Source organism: Eleutherodactylus coqui, chromosome 3 (assembly GCF_035609145.1).
Source record: "Eleutherodactylus coqui strain aEleCoq1 chromosome 3, aEleCoq1.hap1, whole genome shotgun sequence".
Lineage (NCBI taxonomy): Eukaryota > Metazoa > Chordata > Amphibia > Anura > Eleutherodactylidae > Eleutherodactylus > Eleutherodactylus coqui.
The window spans coordinates 54,950,500-54,969,712 of record NC_089839.1 but is presented as its reverse complement, the minus strand read 5'-3'; the positions used below and the strand labels follow the sequence as shown (position 1 = coordinate 54,969,712).

The window sequence follows — 19,213 nt, the reverse complement described above, 5'->3', positions numbered from 1 at the left end:
CTGCTGATTTCGCACTTTCATGGGTGCCAAAACTACAACACACGAAGAGAGAAACGAGAACCAAATACGCTCATAGCAACATGCCGAAACCCGGGATCGAACCAGGGACCTTTAGATCTTCAGTCTAACGCTCTCCCAACTGAGCTATTTCGGCTGCAAGCACAACTTTTTACGATATTCTAAGACCGTTAAATTTGTGGTGCTTTGATCTTTTCCACGGTGAAAACTCCAAACATCGACAAAGGAAAAGAGAAATCAAAATCATATTCAAAATAGGTTGCAGAAAACCAAGAATGTGTCTGGGACTGTCATTTTAACACACTTCTCACGGACCTGCTTTGTCTTGCTTTATTTTTAGAATTTTCCCAAACTGCCAGACTTGCTGCTGATTTCGCACTTTCACGGGAGCCAAAACTACAACAAACGAAGAGAGAAAAGAGAATCAAGTACGCACATAGCAACCTGCCAAAACCCGGGATCGAACCAGGGACCTTTAGATCTTCAGTCTAACGCTCTCCCAACTGAGCTATTTCGGCTGCATATGCAATGTTTTACGATGTTCTAAGACCGTCAAATTTGTGGTGTTTTGATGTTTTCCAGGGAGAAAACTCCAAACATCGACAAAGGAAAAGAGAAATCAAAATCATATTCAACATAGGTTGCAGAAAACCAAGATTGTGTCTGGGACTGTCATTTTAACACACTTCTCACAGACCTGCTTTGTCTTGCTTTATTTTTAGAATTTTCCCAAACTGCCAGACTTTCTGCTGATTTCGCACTTTCATGGGTGCCAAAACTACAACACACGAAGAGAGAAACGAGAACCAAATACGCTCATAGCAACATGCAGAAACCCGGGATCGAACCAGGGACCTTTAGATCTTCAGTCTAACGCTCTCCCAACTGAGCTATTTTGGCTGCAAGCACACCTTTTTACGATATTCTAAGACCGTTAAATTTGTGGTGTTTTGATCTTTTCCACGGTGAAAACTCCAAACATCGACAAAGGAAAAGAGAAATCAAAATCATATTCAAAATAGGTTGCAGAAAACCAAGAATGTGTCTGGGACTGTCATTTTAACACACTTCTCACGGACCTGCTTTGTCTTGCTTTATTTTTAGAATTTTCCCAAACTGCCAGACTTGCTGCTGATTTCGCACTTTCACGGGAGCCAAAACTACAACAAACGAAGAGAGAAAAGAGAATCAAGTACGCACATAGCAACCTGCCAAAACCCAGGATCGAACCAGGGACCTTTAGATCTTCAGTCTAACGCTCTCCCAACTGAGCTATTTCGACTGCATATGCAATGGTTTACGATATTCTAAGACCGTCAAATTTGTGGTGTTTTGATGTTTTCCAGGGAGAAAACTCCAAACATCGACAAAGGAAAAGAGAAATCAAAATCATATTCAACATAGGTTGCAGAAAACCAAGATTGTGTCTGGGACTGTCATTTTAACACACTTCTCACAGACCTGCTTTGTCTTGCTTTATTTTTAGAATTTTCCCAAACTGCCAGACTTTCTGCTGATTTCGCACTTTCATGGGTGCCAAAACTACAACACACGAAGAGAGAAACGAGTACCAAGTACTCTCATAGCAACATGCCGAAACCCGGGATCGAACCAGGGACCTTTAGATCTTCAGTCTAACGCTCTCCCAACTGAGCTATTTTGGCTGCAAGCACAACTTTTTACGATATTCTAAGACCGTCAAATTTGTGGTGTTTTGATCTTTTCCACGGTGAAAACTCCAAACATCGACAAAGGAAAAGAGAAATCAAAATCATATTCAACATAGGTTGCAGAAAACCAAGAATGTGTCTGGGACTGTCATTTTAACACACTTCTCACAGACCTGCTTTTTCTTGCTTTATTTTTAGAATTTTCCCAAACTGCCAGACTTTCTGCTGATTTCGCACTTTAATAGGTGCCAAAACTACAACACACGAAGAGAGAAACGAGAACCAAATACGCTCATAGCAACATGCCGAAACCCGGGATCGAACCAGGGACCTTTAGATCTTCAGTCTAACGCTCTCCCAACTGAGCTATTTCGGCTGCATATGCAATGATTTACGATATTCTAAGACCGTCAAATTTGTGGTGTTTTGATGTTTTCCAGGGAGAAAACTCCAAACATCGACAAAGGAAAAGAGAAATCAAAATCATATTCAACATAGGTTGCAGAAAACCAAGAATGTGTCTGGGACTGTCATTTTAACACACTTCTCACGGACCTGCTTTGTCTTGCTTTATTTTTAGAATTTTCCCAAACTGCCAGACTTGCTGCTGATTTCGCACTTTCACGGGTGCCAAAACTACAACAAACGAAGAGAGAAAAGAGAATCAAGTACGCACATAGCAACCTGCCAAAACCCGGGATCGAACCAGGGACCTTTAGATCTTCAGTCTAACGCTCTCCCAACTGAGCTATTTCGGCTGCATATGCAATGTTTTACGATATTCTAAGACCGTCAAATTTGTGGTGTTTTGATGTTTTCCAGGGAGAAAACTCCAAACATCGACAAAGGAAAAGAGAAATCAAAATCATATTCAACATAGGTTGCAGAAAACCAAGAATGTGTCTGGGACTGTCATTTTAACACACTTCTCACAGACCTGCTTTTTCTTGCTATATTTTTAGAATTTTCCCAAACTGCCAGACTTTCTGCTGATTTCGCACTTTCATGGGTGCCAAAACTACAACACACGAAGAGAGAAACGAGAACCAAATACACTCATAGCAACATGCCGAAACCCGGGATCGAACCAGAGACCTTTAGATCTTCAGTCTAACGCTCTCCCAACTGAGCTATTTCGGCTGCAAGTGCAACTTTTTACGATATTCTAAGACCGTTAAATTTGTGGTGTTTTGATCTTTTCCACGGTGAAAACTCCAAACATCGACAAAGGAAAAGAGAAATCAAAATCATATTCAAAATAGGTTGCAGAAAACCAAGAATGTGTCTGGGACTGTCATTTTAACACACTTCTCACGGACCTGCTTTGTCTTGCTTTATTTTTAGAATTTTCCCAAACTGCCAGACTTGCTGCTGATTTCGCACTTTCACGGGTGCCAAAACTACAACAAACGAAGAGAGAAAAGAGAATCAAGTACGCACATAGCAACCTGCCAAAACCCGGGATCGAACCAGGGACCTTTAGATCTTCAGTCTAACGCTCTCCCAACTGAGCTATTTCGGCTGCATATGCAATGTTTTACGATGTTCTAAGACCGTCAAATTTGTGGTGTTTTGATGTTTTCCAGGGAGAAAACTCCAAACATCGACAAAGGAAAAGAGAAATCAAAATCATATTCAACAAAGGTTGCAGAAAACCAAGAATGTGTCTGGGACTGTCATTTTAACACACTTCTCACAGACCTGCTTTTTCTTGCTATATTTTTAGAATTTTCCCAAACTGCCAGACTTTCTGCTGATTTCGCACTTTCATGGGTGCCAAAACTACAACACACGAAGAGAGAAACGAGAACCAAATACACTCATAGCAACATGCCGAAACCCGGGATCGAACCAGAGACCTTTAGATCTTCAGTCTAACGCTCTCCCAACTGAGCTATTTCGGCTGCAAGTGCAACTTTTTACGATATTCTAAGACCGTTAAATTTGTGGTGTTTTGATCTTTTCCACGGTGAAAACTCCAAACATCGACAAAGGAAAAGAGAAATCAAAATCATATTCAAAATAGGTTGCAGAAAACCAAGAATGTGTCTGGGACTGTCATTTTAACACACTTCTCACGGACCTGCTTTGTCTTGCTTTATTTTTAGAATTTTCCCAAACTGCCAGACTTGCTGCTGATTTCGCACTTTCACGGGTGCCAAAACTACAACAAACGAAGAGAGAAAAGAGAATCAAGTACGCACATAGCAACCTGCCAAAACCCGGGATCGAACCAGGGACCTTTAGATCTTCAGTCTAACGCTCTCCCAACTGAGCTATTTCGGCTGCATATGCAATGTTTTACGATGTTCTAAGACCGTCAAATTTGTGGTGTTTTGATGTTTTCCAGGGAGAAAACTCCAAACATCGACAAAGGAAAAGAGAAATCAAAATCATATTCAACATAGGTTGCAGAAAACCAAGATTGTGTCTGGGACTGTCATTTTAACACACTTCTCACAGACCTGCTTTGTCTTGCTTTATTTTTAGAATTTTCCCAAACTGCCAGACTTTCTGCTGATTTCGCACTTTCATGGGTGCCAAAACTACAACACACGAAGAGAGAAACGAGAACCAAATACGCTCATAGCAACATGCCGAAACCCGGGATCGAACCAGGGACCTTTAGATCTTCAGTCTAACGCTCTCCCAACTGAGCTATTTTGGCTGCAAGCACAACTTTTTACGATATTCTAAGACCGTCAAATTTGTGGTGTTTTGATCTTTTCCACGGTGAAAACTCCAAACATCGACAAAGGAAAAGAGAAATCAAAATCATATTCAACATAGGTTGCAGAAAACCAAGAATGTGTCTGGGACTGTCATTTTAACACACTTCTCACAGACCTGCTTTTTCTTGCTTTATTTTTAGAATTTTCCCAAACTGCCAGACTTTCTGCTGATTTCGCACTTTAATGGGTGCCAAAACTACAACACACGAAGAGAGAAACGAGAACCAAATACGCTCATAGCAACATGCCGAAACCCGGGATCGAACCAGGGACCTTTAGATCTTCAGTCTAACGCTCTCCCAACTGAGCTATTTCGGCTGCAAGCACAACTTTTTACGATATTCTAAGACCGTTAAATTTGTGGTGTTTTGATCTTTTCCACGGTGAAAACTCCAAACATCGACAAAGGAAAAGAGAAATCAAAATCATATTCAAAATAGGTTGCAGAAAACCAAGAATGTGTCTGGGACTGTCATTTTAACACACTTCTCACGGACCTGCTTTGTCTTGCTTTATTTTTAGAATTTTCCCAAACTGCCAGACTTGCTGCTGATTTCGCACTTTCACGGGTGCCAAAACTACAACAAACGAAGAGAGAAAAGAGAATCAAGTACGCACATAGCAACCTGCCAAAACCCGGGATCGAACCAGGGACCTTTAGATCTTCAGTCTAACGCTCTCCCAACTGAGCTATTTCGGCTGCAAGCACAACTTTTTACGATATTCTAAGACCGTTAAATTTGTGGTGTTTTGATCTTTTCCACGGTGAAAACTCCAAACATCGACAAAGGAAAAGAGAAATCAAAATCATATTCAAAATAGGTTGCAGAAAACCAAGAATGTGTCTGGGACTGTCATTTTAACACACTTCTCACGGACCTGCTTTGTCTTGCTTTATTTTTAGAATTTTCCCAAACTGCCAGACTTGCTGCTGATTTCGCACATTCACGGGTGCCAAAACTACAACAAACGAAGAGAGAAAAGAGAATCAAGTACGCACATAGCAACCTGCCAAAACCCGGGATCGAACCAGGGACCTTTAGATCTTCAGTCTAACGCTCTCCCAACTGAGCTATTTCGGGTGCATATGCAATGTTTTACGATATTCTAAGACCGTCAAATTTGTGGTGTTTTGATGTTTTCCAGGGAGAAAACTCCAAACATCGACAAAGGAAAAGAGAAATCAAAATCATATTCAACATAGGTTGCAGAAAACCAAGATTGTGTCTGGGACTGTCATTTTAACACACTTCTCACAGACCTGCTTTGTCTTGCTTTATTTTTAGAATTTTCCCAAACTGCCAGACTTTCTGCTGATTTCGCACTTTCATGGGTGCCAAAACTACAACACACGAAGAGAGAAACGAGTACCAAGTACTCTCATAGCAACATGCCGAAACCCGGGATCGAACCAGGGACCTTTAGATCTTCAGTCTAACGCTCTCCCAACTGAGCTATTTTGGCTGCAAGCACAACTTTTTACGATATTCTAAGACCGTCAAATTTGTGGTGTTTTGATGTTTTCCAGGGAGAAAACTCCAAACATCGACAAAGGAAAAGAGAAATCAAAATCATATTCAACATAGGTTGCAGAAAACCAAGATTGTGTCTGGGACTGTCATTTTAACACACTTCTCACAGACCTGCTTTGTCTTGCTTTATTTTTAGAATTTTCCCAAACTGCCAGACTTTCTGCTGATTTCGCACTTTCATGGGTGCCAAAACTACAACACACGAAGAGAGAAACGAGTACCAAGTACTCTCATAGCAACATGCCAAAACCCGGGATCGAACCAGGGACCTTTAGATCTTCAGTCCAACGCTCTCCCAACTGAGCTATTTTGGCTGCAAGCACAACTTTTTACGATATTCTAAGACCGTCAAATTTGTGGTGTTTTGATCTTTTCCACAGTGAAAACTCCAAACATCGACAAAGGAAAAGAGAAATCAAAATCATATTCAACATAGGTTGCAGAAAACCAAGAATGTGTCTGGGACTGTCATTTTAACACACTTCTCACAGACCTGCTTTTTCTTGCTTTATTTTTAGAATTTTCCCAAAGTGCCAGACTTTCTGCTGATTTCGCACTTTCATGGGTGCCAAAACTACAACACACGAAGAGAGAAACGAGTACCAAGTACACTCATAGCAACATGCCGAAACCCGGGATCGAACCAGTGACCTTTAGATCTTCAGTCTAACGCTCTCCCAACTGAGCTATTTTGGCTGCAAGCACAACTTTTTACGATATTCTAAGACCGTCAAATTTGTGGTGTTTTGATCTTTTCCACGGTGAAAACTCCAAACATCGACAAAGGAAAAGAGAAATCAAAATCATATTCAACATAAGTTGCAGAAAACCAAGAATGTGTCTGGGACTGTCATTTTAACACACTTCTCACAGACCTGCTTTTTCTTGCTTTATTTTTAGAATTTTCCCAAACTGCCTGACTTTCTGCTGATTTCGCACTTCCATGGGTGCCAAAACTACAACACACGAAGAGAGAAACGAGAACCAAATATGCTCATAGCAACATGCCGAAACCCGGGATCGAACCAGGGACCTTTAGATCTTCAGTCTAACGCTCTCCCAACTGAGCTATTTCGGCTCCAAGCGCAACTTTTTACGATATTCTAAGACCGTTAAATTTGTGGTGTTTTGATCTTTTCCACGTTGAAAACTCCAAACATCGACAAAGGAAAAGAGAAATCAAAATCATATTCAAAATAGGTTGCAGAAAACCAAGAATGTGTCTGGGACTGTCATTTTAACACACTTCTCACGGACCTGCTTTGTCTTGCTTTATTTTTAGAATTTTCCCAAACTGCCAGACTTGCTGCTGATTTCGCACTTTCACGGGTGCCAAAACTACAACAAACGAAGAGAGAAAAGAGAATCAAGTACGCACATAGCAACCTGCCAAAACCCGGGATCGAACCAGGGACCTTTAGATCTTCAGTCTAACGCTCTCCCAACTGAGCTATTTCGGCTGCATATGCAACGTTTTACGATATTCTAAGACCGTCAAATTTGTGGTGTTTTGATGTTTTCCAGGGAGAAAACTCCAAACATCGACAAAGGAAAAGAGAAATCAAAATCATATTCAACATAGGTTGCAGAAAACCAAGATTGTGTCTGGGACTGTCATTTTAACACACTTCTCACAGACCTGCTTTGTCTTGCTTTATTTTTAGAATTTTCCCAAACTGCCAGACTTTCTGCTGATTTCGCACTTTCATGGGTGCCAAAACTACAACACACGAAGAGAGAAACGAGAACCAAATACGCTCATAGCAACATGCCGAAACCCGGGATTGAACCAGGGACCTTTAGATCTTCAGTCTAACGATCTCCCAACTGAGCTATTTCGGCTGCAAGCACAACTTTTTACGATATTCTAAGACCGTTAAATTTGTGGTGTTTTGATCTTTTCCACGGTGAAAACTCCAAACATCGACAAAGGAAAAGAGAAATCAAAATCATATTCAAAATAGGTTGCAGAAAACCAAGAATGTGTCTGGGACTGTCATTTTAACACACTTCTCACGGACCTGCTTTGTCTTGCTTTATTTTTAGAATTTTCCCAAACTGCCAGACTTGCTGCTGATTTCGCACTTTCACGGGTGCCAAAACTACAACAAACGAAGAGAGAAAAGAGAATCAAGTACGCACATAGCAACCTGCCAAAACCCGGGATCGAACCAGGGACCTTTAGATCTTCAGTCTAACGCTCTCCCAACTGAGCTATTTCGGCTGCATATGCAACGTTTTACGATATTCTAAGACCGTCAAATTTGTGGTGTTTTGATGTTTTCCAGGGAGAAAACTCCAAACATCGACAAAGGAAAAGAGAAATCAAAATCATATTCAACATAGGTTGCAGAAAACCAAGATTGTGTCTGGGACTGTCATTTTAACACACTTCTCACAGACCTGCTTTGTCTTGCTTTATTTTTAGAATTTTCCCAAACTGCCAGACTTTCTGCTGATTTCGCACTTTCATGGGTGCCAAAACTACAACACACGAAGAGAGAAACGAGAACCAAATACGCTCATAGCAACATGCCGAAACCCGGGATCGAACCAGGGACCTTTAGATCTTCAGTGTAACGCTCTCCCAACTGAGCTATTTCGGCTGCAAGCACAACTTTTCACGATATTCTAAGACCGTTAAATTTGTGGTGTTTTGATCTTTTCCACGGTGAAAACTCCAAACATCGACAAAGGAAAAGAGAAATCAAAATCATATTCAAAATAGGTTGCAGAAAACCAAGAATGTGTCTGGGACTGTCATTTTAACACACTTCTCACGGACCTGCTTTGTCTTGCTTTATTTTTAGAATTTTCCCAAACTGCCAGACTTGCTGCTGATTTCGCACTTTCACGGGAGCCAAAACTACAACAAACGAAGAGAGAAAAGAGAATCAAGTACGCACATAGCAACCTGCCAAAACCCGGGATCGAACCAGGGACCTTTAGATCTTCAGTCTAACGCTCTCCCAACTGAGCTATTTCGGCTGCATATGGAATGTTTTACGATATTCTAAGACCGTCAAATTTGTGGTGTTTTGATGTTTTCCAGGGAGAAAACTCCAAACATCGACAAAGGAAAAGAGAAATCAAAATCATATTCAACATAGGTTGCAGAAAACCAAGATTGTGTCTGGGACTGTCATTTTAACACACTTCTCACAGACCTGCTTTGTCTTGCTTTATTTTTAGAATTTTCCCAAACTGCCAGACTTTCTGCTGATTTCGCACTTTCATGGGTGCCAAAACTACAACACACGAAGAGAGAAACGAGTACCAAGTACTCTCATAGCAACATGCCGAAACCCGGGATCGAACCAGGGACCTTTAGATCTTCAGTCTAACGCTCTCCCAACTGAGCTATTTTGGCTGCAAGCACAACTTTTTACGATATTCTAAGACCGTCAAATTTGTGGTGTTTTGATCTTTTCCACGGTGAAAACTCCAAACATCGACAAAGGAAAAGAGAAATCAAAATCATATTCAACATAGGTTGCAGAAAACCAAGAATGTGTCTGGGACTGTCATTTTAACACACTTCTCACAGACCTGCTTTTTCTTGCTTTATTTTTAGAATTTTCCCAAACTGCCTGACTTTCTGCTGATTTCGCACTTCCATGGGTGCCAAAACTACAACACACGAAGAGAGAAACGAGAACCAAATATGCTCATAGCAACATGCCGAAACCCGGGATCGAACCAGGGACCTTTAGATCTTCAGTCTAACGCTCTCCCAACTGAGCTATTTCGGCTCCAAGCGCAACTTTTTACGATATTCTAAGACCGTTAAATTTGTGGTGTTTTGATCTTTTCCACGTTGAAAACTCCAAACATCGACAAAGGAAAAGAGAAATCAAAATCATATTCAAAATAGGTTGCAGAAAACCAAGAATGTGTCTGGGACTGTCATTTTAACACACTTCTCACGGACCTGCTTTGTCTTGCTTTATTTTTAGAATTTTCCCAAACTGCCAGACTTGCTGCTGATTTCGCACTTTCACGGGTGCCAAAACTACAACAAACGAAGAGAGAAAAGAGAATCAAGTACGCACATAGCAACCTGCCAAAACCCGGGATCGAACCAGGGACCTTTAGATCTTCAGTCTAACGCTCTCCCAACTGAGCTATTTCGGCTGCATATGCAACGTTTTACGATATTCTAAGACCGTCAAATTTGTGGTGTTTTGATGTTTTCCAGGGAGAAAACTCCAAACATCGACAAAGGAAAAGAGAAATCAAAATCATATTCAACATAGGTTGCAGAAAACCAAGAATGTGTCTGGGACTGTCATTTTAACACACTTCTCACAGACCTGCTTTTTCTTGCTTTATTTTTAGAATTTTCCCAAACTGCCTGACTTTCTGCTGATTTCGCACTTCCATGGGTGCCAAAACTACAACACACGAAGAGAGAAACGAGAACCAAATACGCTCATAGCAACATGCCGAATCCCGGGATCGAACCAGGGACCTTTAGATCTTCAGTCTAACGCTCTCCCAACTGAGCTATTTCGGCTCCAAGCGCAACTTTTTACGATATTCTAAGACCGTTAAATTTGTGGTGTTTTGATCTTTTCCACGTTGAAAACTCCAAACATCGACAAAGGAAAAGAGAAATCAAAATCATATTCAAAATAGGTTGCAGAAAACCAAGAATGTGTCTGGGACTGTCATTTTAACACACTTCTCACGGACCTGCTTTGTCTTGCTTTATTTTTAGAATTTTCCCAAACTGCCAGACTTGCTGCTGATTTCGCACTTTCACGGGTGCCAAAACTACAACAAACGAAGAGAGAAAAGAGAATCAAGTACGCACATAGCAACCTGCCAAAACCCGGGATCGAACCAGGGACCTTTAGATGTTCAGTCTAACGCTCTCCCAACTGAGCTATTTCGGCTGCATATGCAACGTTTTACGATATTCTAAGACCGTCAAATTTGTGGTGTTTTGATGTTTTCCAGGGAGAAAACTCCAAACATCGACAAAGGAAAAGAGAAATCAAAATCATATTCAACATAGGTTGCAGAAAACCAAGATTGTGTCTGGGACTGTCATTTTAACACACTTCTCACAGACCTGCTTTGTCTTGCTTTATTTTTAGAATTTTCCCAAACTGCCAGACTTTCTGCTGATTTCGCACTTTCATGGGTGCCAAAACTACAACACACGAAGAGAGAAACGAGAACCAAATACGCTCATAGCAACATGCCGAAACCCGGGATTGAACCAGGGACCTTTAAATCTTCAGTCTAACGCTCTCCCAACTGAGCTATTTCGGCTGCAAGCACAACTTTTTACGATATTCTAAGACCGTTAAATTTGTGGTGTTTTGATCTTTTCCACGGTGAAAACTCCAAACATCGACAAAGGAAAAGAGAAATCAAAATCATATTCAAAATAGGTTGCAGAAAACCAAGAATGTGTCTGGGACTGTCATTTTAACACACTTCTCACAGACCTGCTTTGTCTTGCTTTATTTTTAGAATTTTCCCAAACTGCCAGACTTGCTGCTGATTTCGCACTTTCACGGGTGCCAAAACTACAACAAACGAAGAGAGAAAAGAGAATCAAGTACGCACATAGCAACCTGCCAAAACCCGGGATCGAACCAGGGACCTTTAGATCTTCAGTCTAACGCTCTCCCAACTGAGCTATTTCGGCTGCATATGCAATGTTTTACGATATTCTAAGACCGTCAAATTTGTGGTGTTTTGATGTTTTCCTGGGAGAAAACTCCAAACATCGACAAAGGAAAAGAGAAATCAAAATCATATTCAACATAGGTTGCAGAAAACCAAGAATGTGTCTGGGACTGTCATTTTAACACACTTCTCACGGACCTGCTTTGTCTTGCTTTATTTTTAGAATTTTCCCAAACTGCCAGACTTGCTGCTGATTTCGCACTTTCACGGGTGCCAAAACTACAACAAACGAAGAGAGAAAAGAGAATCAAGTACGCACATAGCAACCTGCCAAAACCCGGGATCGAACCAGGGACCTTTAGATCTTCAGTCTAACGCTCTCCCAACTGAGCTATTTCGGCTGCATATGCAACGTTTTACGATATTCTAAGACCGTCAAATTTGTGGTGTTTTGATGTTTTCCAGGGAGAAAACTCCAAACATCGACAAAGGAAAAGAGAAATCAAAATCATATTCAACATAGGTTGCAGAAAACCAAGATTGTGTCTGGGACTGTCATTTTAACACACTTCTCACAGACCTGCTTTGTCTTGCTTTATTTTTAGAATTTTCCCAAACTGCCAGACTTTCTGCTGATTTCGCACTTTCATGGGTGCCAAAACTACAACACACGAAGAGAGAAACGAGAACCAAATACGCTCATAGCAACATGCCGAAACCCGGGATTGAACCAGGGACCTTTAAATCTTCAGTCTAACGCTCTCCCAACTGAGCTATTTCGGCTGCAAGCACAACTTTTTACGATATTCTAAGACCGTTAAATTTGTGGTGTTTTGATCTTTTCCACGGTGAAAACTCCAAACATCGACAAAGGAAAAGAGAAATCAAAATCATATTCAAAATAGGTTGCAGAAAACCAAGAATGTGTCTGGGACTGTCATTTTAACACACTTCTCACAGACCTGCTTTGTCTTGCTTTATTTTTAGAATTTTCCCAAACTGCCAGACTTGCTGCTGATTTCGCACTTTCACGGGTGCCAAAACTACAACAAACGAAGAGAGAAAAGAGAATCAAGTACGCACATAGCAACCTGCCAAAACCCGGGATCGAACCAGGGACCTTTAGATCTTCAGTCTAACGCTCTCCCAACTGAGCTATTTCGGCTGCAAGCACAACTTTTTACGATATTCTAAGACCGTTAAATTTGTGGTGTTTTGATCTTTTCCACGGTGAAAACTCCAAACATCGACAAAGGAAAAGAGAAATCAAAATCATATTCAAAATAGGTTGCAGAAAACCAAGAATGTGTCTGGGACTGTCATTTTAACACACTTCTCACAGACCTGCTTTGTCTTGCTTTATTTTTAGAATTTTCCCAAACTGCCAGACTTGCTGCTGATTTCGCACTTTCACGGGTGCCAAAACTACAACAAACGAAGAGAGAAAAGAGAATCAAGTACGCACATAGCAACCTGCCAAAACCCGGGATCGAACCAGGGACCTTTAGATCTTCAGTCTAACGCTCTCCCAACTGAGCTATTTCGGCTGCATATGCAACGTTTTACGATATTCTAAGACCGTCAAATTTGTGGTGTTTTGATGTTTTCCAGGGAGAAAACTCCAAACATCGACAAAGGAAAAGAGAAATCAAAATCATATTCAACATAGGTTGCAGAAAACCAAGATTGTGTCTGGGACTGTCATTTTAACACACTTCTCACAGACCTGCTTTGTCTTGCTTTATTTTTAGAATTTTCCCAAACTGCCAGACTTTCTGCTGATTTCGCACTTTCATGGGTGCCAAAACTACAACACACGAAGAGAGAAACGAGAACCAAATACGCTCATAGCAACATGCCGAAACCCGGGATTGAACCAGGGACCTTTAAATCTTCAGTCTAACGCTCTCCCAACTGAGCTATTTCGGCTGCAAGCACAACTTTTTACGATATTCTAAGACCGTTAAATTTGTGGTGTTTTGATCTTTTCCACGGTGAAAACTCCAAACATCGACAAAGGAAAAGAGAAATCAAAATCATATTCAAAATAGGTTGCAGAAAACCAAGAATGTGTCTGGGACTGTCATTTTAACACACTTCTCACAGACCTGCTTTGTCTTGCTTTATTTTTAGAATTTTCCCAAACTGCCAGACTTGCTGCTGATTTCGCACTTTCACGGGTGCCAAAACTACAACAAACGAAGAGAGAAAAGAGAATCAAGTACGCACATAGCAACCTGCCAAAACCCGGGATCGAACCAGGGACCTTTAGATCTTCAGTCTAACGCTCTCCCAACTGAGCTATTTCGGCTGCATATGCAATGTTTTACGATATTCTAAGACCGTCAAATTTGTGGTGTTTTGATGTTTTCCTGGGAGAAAACTCCAAACATCGACAAAGGAAAAGAGAAATCAAAATCATATTCAACATAGGTTGCAGAAAACCAAGATTGTGTCTGGGACTGTCATTTTAACACACTTCTCACAGACCTGCTTTGTCTTGCTTTATTTTTAGAATTTTCCCAAACTGCCAGACTTTCTGCTGATTTCGCACTTTCATGGGTGCCAAAACTACAACACACGAAGAGAGAAACGAGTACCAAGTACACTCATAGCAACATGCCGAAACCCGGGATCGAACCAGGGACCTTTAGATCTTCAGTCTAACGCTCTCCCAACTGAGCTATTTTGGCTGCAAGCACAACTTTTTACGATATTCTAAGACCGTCAAATTTGTGGTGTTTTGATCTTTTCCACGGTGAAAACTCCAAACATCGACAAAGGAAAAGAGAAATCAAAATCATATTCAACATAGGTTGCAGAAAACCAAGAATGTGTCTGGGACTGTCATTTTAACACACTTCTCACAGACCTGCTTTTTCTTGCTTTATTTTTAGAATTTTCCCAAACTGCCTGACTTTCTGCTGATTTCGCACTTCCATGGGTGCCAAAACTACAACACACGAAGAGAGAAACGAGAACCAAATACGCTCATAGCAACATGCCGAATCCCGGGATCGAACCAGGGACCTTTAGATCTTCAGTCTAACGCTCTCCCAACTGAGCTATTTCGGCTCCAAGCGCAACTTTTTACGATATTCTAAGACCGTTAAATTTGTGGTGTTTTGATCTTTTCCACGTTGAAAACTCCAAACATCGACAAAGGAAAAGAGAAATCAAAATCATATTCAAAATAGGTTGCAGAAAACCAAGAATGTGTCTGGGACTGTCATTTTAACACACTTCTCACGGACCTGCTTTGTCTTGCTTTATTTTTAGAATTTTCCCAAACTGCCAGACTTGCTGCTGATTTCGCACTTTCACGGGTGCCAAAACTACAACAAACGAAGAGAGAAAAGAGAATCAAGTACGCACATAGCAACCTGCCAAAACCCGGGATCGAACCAGGGACCTTTAGATCTTCAGTCTAACGCTCTCCCAACTGAGCTATTTCGGCTGCATATGCAACGTTTTACGATATTCTAAGACCGTCAAATTTGTGGTGTTTTGATGTTTTCCAGGGAGAAAACTCCAAACATCGACAAAGGAAAAGAGAAATCAAAATCATATTCAACATAGGTTGCAGAAAACCAAGATTGTGTCTGGGACTGTCATTTTAACACACTTCTCACAGACCTGCTTTGTCTTGCTTTATTTTTAGAATTTTCCCAAACTGCCAGACTTTCTGCTGATTTCGCACTTTCATGGGTGCCAAAACTACAACACACGAAGAGAGAAACGAGAACCAAATACGCTCATAGCAACATGCCGAAACCCGGGATTGAACCAGGGACCTTTAAATCTTCAGTCTAACGCTCTCCCAACTGAGCTATTTCGGCTGCAAGCACAACTTTTTACGATATTCTAAGACCGTTAAATTTGTGGTGTTTTGATCTTTTCCACGGTGAAAACTCCAAACATCGACAAAGGAAAAGAGAAATCAAAATCATATTCAAAATAGGTTGCAGAAAACCAAGAATGTGTCTGGGACTGTCATTTTAACACACTTCTCACAGACCTGCTTTGTCTTGCTTTATTTTTAGAATTTTCCCAAACTGCCAGACTTGCTGCTGATTTCGCACTTTCACGGGTGCCAAAACTACAACAAACGAAGAGAGAAAAGAGAATCAAGTACGCACATAGCAACCTGCCAAAACCCGGGATCGAACCAGGGACCTTTAGATCTTCAGTCTAACGCTCTCCCAACTGAGCTATTTCGGCTGCATATGCAATGTTTTACGATATTCTAAGACCGTCAAATTTGTGGTGTTTTGATGTTTTCCTGGGAGAAAACTCCAAACATCGACAAAGGAAAAGAGAAATCAAAATCATATTCAACATAGGTTGCAGAAAACCAAGATTGTGTCTGGGACTGTCATTTTAACACACTTCTCACAGACCTGCTTTGTCTTGCTTTATTTTTAGAATTTTCCCAAACTGCCAGACTTTCTGCTGATTTCGCACTTTCATGGGTGCCAAAACTACAACACACGAAGAGAGAAACGAGTACCAAGTACACTCATAGCAACATGCCGAAACCCGGGATCGAACCAGGGACCTTTAGATCTTCAGTCTAACGCTCTCCCAACTGAGCTATTTTGGCTGCAAGCACAACTTTTTACGATATTCTAAGACCGTCAAATTTGTGGTGTTTTGATCTTTTCCACGGTGAAAACTCCAAACATCGACAAAGGAAAAGAGAAATCAAAATCATATTCAACATAGGTTGCAGAAAACCAAGAATGTGTCTGGGACTGTCATTTTAACACACTTCTCACAGACCTGCTTTGTCTTGCTTTATTTTTAGAATTTTCCCAAACTGCCAGACTTTCTGCTGATTTCGCACTTTCATGGGTGCCAAAACTACAACACACGAAGAGAGAAACGAGAACCAAATACGCTCATAGCAACATGCCGAAACCCGGGATTGAACCAGGGACCTTTAAATCTTCAGTCTAACGCTCTCCCAACTGAGCTATTTCGGCTGCAAGCACAACTTTTTACGATATTCTAAGACCGTTAAATTTGTGGTGTTTTGATCTTTTCCACGGTGAAAACTCCAAACATCGACAAAGGAAAAGAGAAATCAAAATCATATTCAAAATAGGTTGCAGAAAACCAAGAATGTGTCTGGGACTGTCATTTTAACACACTTCTCACAGACCTGCTTTGTCTTGCTTTATTTTTAGAATTTTCCCAAACTGCCAGACTTGCTGCTGATTTCGCACTTTCACGGGTGCCAAAACTACAACAAACGAAGAGAGAAAAGAGAATCAAGTACGCACATAGCAACCTGCCAAAACCCGGGATCGAACCAGGGACCTTTAGATCTTCAGTCTAACGCTCTCCCAACTGAGCTATTTCGGCTGCATATGCAATGTTTTACGATATTCTAAGACCGTCAAATTTGTGGTGTTTTGATGTTTTCCTGGGAGAAAACTCCAAACATCGACAAAGGAAAAGAGAAATCAAAATCATATTCAACATAGGTTGCAGAAAACCAAGATTGTGTCTGGGACTGTCATTTTAACACACTTCTCACAGACCTGCTTTGTCTTGCTTTATTTTTAGAATTTTCCCAAACTGCCAGACTTTCTGCTGATTTCGCACTTTCATGGGTGCCAAAACTACAACACACGAAGAGAGAAACGAGTACCAAGTACACTCATAGCAACATGCCGAAACCCGGGATCGAACCAGGGACCTTTAGATCTTCAGTCTAACGCTCTCCCAACTGAGCTATTTTGGCTGCAAGCACAACTTTTTACGATATTCTAAGACCGTCAAATTTGTGGTGTTTTGATCTTTTCCACGGTGAAAACTCCAAACATCGACAAAGGAAAAGAGAAATCAAAATCATATTCAACATAGGTTGCAGAAAACCAAGAATGTGTCTGGGACTGTCATTTTAACACACTTCTCACAGACCTGCTTTTTCTTGCTTTATTTTTAGAATTTTCCCAAACTGCCTGACTTTCTGCTGATTTCGCACTTCCATGGGTGCCAAAACTACAACACACGAAGAGAGAAACGAGAACCAAATACGCTCATAGCAACATGCCGAATCCCAGGATCGAACCAGGGACCTTTAGATCTTCAGTCTAACGCTCTCCCAACTGAGCTATTTTGGCTCCAAGCGCAACTTTTTACGATATTCTAAGACCGTTAAATTTGTGGTGTTTTGATCTTTTCCACGTTGAAAACTCCAAACATCGACAAAGGAAAAGAGAAATCAAAATCATATTCAAAATAGGTTGCAGAAAACCAAGAATGTGTCTGGGACTGTCATTTTAACACACTTCTCACGGACCTGCTTTGTCTTGCTTTATTTTTAGAATTTTCCCAAACTGCCAGACTTGCTGCTGATTTCGCACTTTCACGGGTGCCAAAACTACAACAAACGAAGAGAGAAAAGAGAATCAAGTACGCACATAGCAACCTGCCAAAACCCGGGATCGAACCAGGGACCTTTAGATCTTCAGTCTAACGCTCTCCCAACTGAGCTATTTCGGCTGCATATGCAACGTTTTACGATATTCTAAGACCGTCAAATTTGTGGTGTTTTGATGTTTTCCAGGGAGAAAACTCCAAACATCGACAAAGGAAAAGAGAAATCAAAATCATATTCAACATAGGTTGCAGAAAACCAAGATTGTGTCTGGGACTGTCATTTTAACACACTTCTCACAGACCTGCTTTGTCTTGCTTTATTTTTAGAATTTTCCCAAACTGCCAGACTTTCTGCTGATTTCGCACTTTCATGGGTGCCAAAACTACAACACACGAAGAGAGAAACGAGAACCAAATACGCTCATAGCAACATGCCGAAACCCGGGATTGAACCAGGGACCTTTAAATCTTCAGTCTAACGCTCTCCCAACTGAGCTATTTCGGCTGCAAGCACAACTTTTTACGATATTCTAAGACCGTTAAATTTGTGGTGTTTTGATCTTTTCCACGGTGAAAACTCCAAACATCGACAAAGGAAAAGAGAAATCAAAATCATATTCAAAATAGGTTGCAGAAAACCAAGAATGTGTCTGGGACTGTCATTTTAACACACTTCTCACAGACCTGCTTTGTCTTGCTTTATTTTTAGAATTTTCCCAAACTGCCAGACTTGCTGCTGATTTCGCACTTTCACGGGTGCCAAAACTACAACAAACGAAGAGAGAAAAGAGAATCAAGTACGCACATAGCAACCTGCCAAAACCCGGGATCGAACCAGGGACCTTTAGATCTTCAGTCTAACGCTCTCCCAACTGAGCTATTTCAGCTGCATATGCAATGTTTTACGATATTCTAAGACCGTCAAATTTGTGGTGTTTTGATGTTTTCCGGGGGGAAAACTCCAAACATCGACAAAGGAAAAGAGAAATCAAAATCATATTCAACATAGGTTGCAGAAAACCAAGATTGTGTCTGGGACTGTCATTTTAACACACTTCTCACAGACCTGCTTTGTCTTGCTTTATTTTTAGAATTTTCCCAAACTGCCAGACTTTCTGCTGATTTCGCACTTTCATGGGTGCCAAAACTACAACACACGAAGAGAGAAACGAGTACCAAGTACACTCATAGCAACATGCCGAAACCCGGGATCGAACCAGGGACCTTT

The 19,213-nt window shown here is 41.0% G+C and overlaps 5 non-coding genes across 5 annotated transcripts; all 5 read right to left on the bottom strand.

Annotated features, from left to right (window-relative positions):
* Nucleotides 1-81: 81 nt before the first annotated feature.
* Nucleotides 82-154, bottom strand: TRNAF-GAA (transfer RNA phenylalanine (anticodon GAA)). The gene has a single exon. It is a non-coding gene; the product is annotated as a tRNA-Phe (tRNA).
* Nucleotides 155-1,991: 1,837 nt separating this feature from the next.
* TRNAF-GAA (transfer RNA phenylalanine (anticodon GAA)) lies at nucleotides 1,992-2,064 on the bottom strand. The gene has a single exon. It is a non-coding gene; the product is annotated as a tRNA-Phe (tRNA).
* A 2,601-nt stretch (nucleotides 2,065-4,665) lies between these two features.
* On the bottom strand, nucleotides 4,666-4,738 carry TRNAF-GAA (transfer RNA phenylalanine (anticodon GAA)). Its single transcript has one exon. It is a non-coding gene; the product is annotated as a tRNA-Phe (tRNA).
* A 2,219-nt stretch (nucleotides 4,739-6,957) lies between these two features.
* On the bottom strand, nucleotides 6,958-7,030 carry TRNAF-GAA (transfer RNA phenylalanine (anticodon GAA)). The gene has a single exon. It is a non-coding gene; the product is annotated as a tRNA-Phe (tRNA).
* A 2,601-nt stretch (nucleotides 7,031-9,631) lies between these two features.
* On the bottom strand, nucleotides 9,632-9,704 carry TRNAF-GAA (transfer RNA phenylalanine (anticodon GAA)). Its single transcript has one exon. It is a non-coding gene; the product is annotated as a tRNA-Phe (tRNA).
* Between the last annotated feature and the right edge of the window lie 9,509 nt (nucleotides 9,705-19,213).